At 61.4% G+C, this 3,386-nt stretch overlaps 1 long non-coding RNA gene across 1 annotated transcript in view; it reads right to left on the bottom strand.

Moving 5' to 3' along the window:
• Nucleotides 1-3,386, bottom strand: part of LOC102372932 — an 8,998-nt gene that overhangs the window by 2,793 nt on the left and 2,819 nt on the right. Inside the window, exon 2 of the long non-coding RNA XR_001359050.2 lies at nucleotides 1,053-1,460. This is a non-coding gene — a long non-coding RNA (uncharacterized LOC102372932). The remainder of the gene's footprint in view (nucleotides 1-1,052; nucleotides 1,461-3,386) is intronic.

The following is a 3,386-nucleotide window of genomic DNA, read 5'->3' as shown; positions in this document are numbered from 1 at the left end:
AAACAAACAAACAAACAAACAAACAAACAAACAAACAAACAAACAAAAAACCACAAAAAACAAAGAGTGTTCCCAGGCCAGAAAGGCACTCCATGCTGCAAGCCACTTGACCTCAAACCTTACGCTGCAAAATCCTCCACTCCCAGGGGGCAAGAAGGCTGCGACCAGCACCCTCCTTACAGCGTACGGCCCTCCTGGCCAGCCAGGTGGCCCACAGCGGGCAAAAGGGAAAGGCCCAGAGCCCTGCTTACAGGAAGGGCCAACAGCCAAACAAAGGAAAGAGCTGTTAACAAAGGGACACTGAGACCTGGACCCTGCTTACAGGGTGGCCCAGAGGTCCAGATGTGGAGTGCCAGGCACAGATGCAGGATGAAGGACAGATGCCTGGACACAGGGAAAGGTGAGGAGGCCACAGACTTCAACCCAGCCATGCGTAGGTCATCAGGCTCTGGGTTCTAAAGAGTTTGCTGTCACCAACGAGACTCGGCTCCTGTCTACAAGGCCATCCTGCTGCACAATGCTGTAAACTGCTCTCTCTCTCAGGCCACAGAAATGAGGCTACGCCCACCCTGCTTACAGGGTCACCTCCCCAGCTGGTTAGCTATGGCAGCAGACCGGGGCTCCCAATTACAGATCATCCAGCGCTACACATGTTCAAATCGCCTGTCATTCTCACATGGTAAGAAGCAGCATACACGAGGCTTACACGAGGCTGCGCCACTGGCAGTCATGTCTGGCAGCTGGCCTGGACCCTGATTACAGGGCAGCTGCACTGCACAAGACCACCAACCAGATCCACAGCCTTTAGAAATGAGGTGGCGGTGACACACGCCTTGCTTACAGGGTTGTCCACCTTACATTCAACTGCTGCAGAAGTGCAACAGCATTGAGAGCTGAGACCCATCTTCGGGTTATAGGGAGATCACCCAAAGGCTCATGTGTGCAAAAAGTGGCCAATATATGATTGAGATGTAATGGCAGGGAGGTCCCTCTGTCCAGAGTCCCCTCCCTTCGCACCGTTTCTCTGACTCCCTGCATCGAAATTCTCTTACCTTTGCCTCCTGTTAGGCTGGCCTGGTTTTCTTCCCTCATGGTCAGCTCACTGCTACTCGTCTGTCATCTTGTCTGCTTGTTCTTCCGGGGGCGATGTGCATTGACTATCAAAGGGGACCTGCTTTGCAGAATTGTGGACCCACCACCTGAGGCTGCAGCCCCACCTCCAACACTTGACTCCCAGAGAGCAAGTCAGGGAACACCTGCCACTAATCCCTTTTCAGCAAGGGATTCAGCATCCTGGGTGACCAGCTCGTAGGCACTCAGCAGTGACAAGAGAACTACTGCAGAAATGAAAGAGGGCAGCGGCTCAAACTGCCGGCTCCAACGAAGACAGTCTGCTGTTCCGTGTGGCAGCCCAGCCCTGCTCACAGGTAGGCTTCCCCCGCTGTCTTTCTCTGACACATCTGCAAAAGAAGAAAAAGAAATGCTGACACACAGAAAAATGCTCTTCTGCAGCGCTCTTCACTGACAACAGTGCAACCCAGGGCGAGTCTCCACTCACGGCCGCCCTCGCTCCCTCCCTCCAGCGCCCTTCTCTCGGGACACGATTGCACAATGTGCAATGTAAACCCTGCCGGCTCTGCAGTGCCCGGCCCCCGTTCTTGCCCGAGATGGGCGGCACTGCCAGTTTGCGGCCTCCCGCTGGTCTCTGCCCGGCCCGCGCTCGCCGCACGCACCGCGGGTCCGCAGCGCCCTCCCCTCCGCACCCCTGCTCTCCCTCACGGGCCCTTGGGCGGTGGGTTCCGGAGCCCCCAGCTGGGGCAGGCCCTGCTGCTCCCGCCATCGAGGCCGGGCCGGCTCCGCGTGTGCGCGCCTGGCTGGGGAGCCACAGACCCTGTCCGGAGCCCGACACCGCCTCTCCCCGGACCCCGCCCCCGGCCCGCCCCCCGCTGCGGCCCCTCCGCTCCCTGCCCTGACCTAGCGCCGCGCGGAGGCGCCAGCAGCCCTGCTGAATCTCCACTCTGCCCGCAGTCCGGCTTCTCACGGCGCTTCGGCCCGGCCCCTTGCGCATCCCCGGACCGTTGGCTCCGTCCAGCTGCTGCAACGTCGCGGGCTCCGCGCTTCCTGCCCGCCGCCGCCTCAGGTGGAACCACCTCCGCGCCTCCGCCCACCTTGGCCCCGCCCCTCCTCTGTCCTGGCCCCGCCCCCTCTGCTGCGCGCCGGGGGTGAACCTGCCTCAGCCGGGCGGGAGACGCTGAGGGCTGAGCCCGCCCCGCGGCGCAGCACTGTCCGCAGCTGCCACCGCCCGTCTGCCCGACCAGACAGCATATCCTTCTCCTTCGCCCTGCGCCTCTCCACCCCGTTCAGTGCCGCCGCAAGATCACCCATTTGCCACACAAGAAAGCCACCATCCTGCCCTCGGCTTTACCATGTTAACACAGCACCGGTTTGCCGCACCACTCTCACCGTATTTCCACACTTCTTTCACAAAAAGTTCCTACATCCCCTCACATAATCGCCTCACCCCTGTCCCGCGGACACTTCCAAAGCACCACGCGGCTTCCCACAACCAGCACCCTATCTGCACACACATTTCCACACTAAGTTCCCACAGAAGCACACACAATCGCAGGGAGGGAGTGGGGCTGGGGCAGGTGCTGCATGGCTGGAGCGGGGCACGGGACAAACACGTGAGTGGCTCGCCCAGGAGGTGGGGGGACCGGGCAGCTGCTCCTGCCGGTGCATGCACCACAGGAGGGAATGGGCAGCGTGTGCTTCACTTTTCACAGAAAACAAAAATCACCAGGGCTTGACGGGGATTATGAGCCACACAGCATCCACGTGACTCGGGACGTCACTCCCCACAACCTCACACACCCCCCGGGCCTGCAGAGGGGCCGCAGGTCCCCCACAGCTGCCCAAGTGCTGACCCCCCCAGCACAAAGGGTGCAGGAAGCTCTGCGGCTCGGCCTCACCTTGTCCGGGCGCGGCCTCTTCAAAGCGCTTCTGGGGATAGCGCTCCCCTCCGCTACCCAGCTCCACCAGCTCTTCTCAGCCCTCCTCGTGCCGCGGCGGGGCAGGCACCAGCTGCCTCTTCAGGGCGCTTCTGTGGTAACCGTTCCCCCCCGCTGGTCAGCTCTACCAGCTCTTCTCAGTCCGCCTCCCCTGCTGTAGCAGGAACCCGTCACTCCCGCCTCTTCAGGGCGCTTCCAGGGTTACTGCTTTCCCATGCGGGCCAGCTCCACCAGCTTTTCTGTGCTCTCCGCCGTCGTCCGTCGCCAATGCCGCCCGTGCGCTCCGCACGCGGTCTTTTATCCCAGCTGGAACACCCTCCCCCAACGGGGGACCAATAGGAAAGGCCGGGGGGAGTCAGTCCCCCTCAGAGCCAC

Source organism: Alligator sinensis, unplaced genomic scaffold (assembly GCF_000455745.1).
Source record: "Alligator sinensis unplaced genomic scaffold, ASM45574v1 scaffold782_1, whole genome shotgun sequence".
Lineage (NCBI taxonomy): Eukaryota > Metazoa > Chordata > Crocodylia > Alligatoridae > Alligator > Alligator sinensis.
Note: the sequence above shows the minus strand (reverse complement) of the source record. Positions and strands in the feature narration are given on the sequence as shown.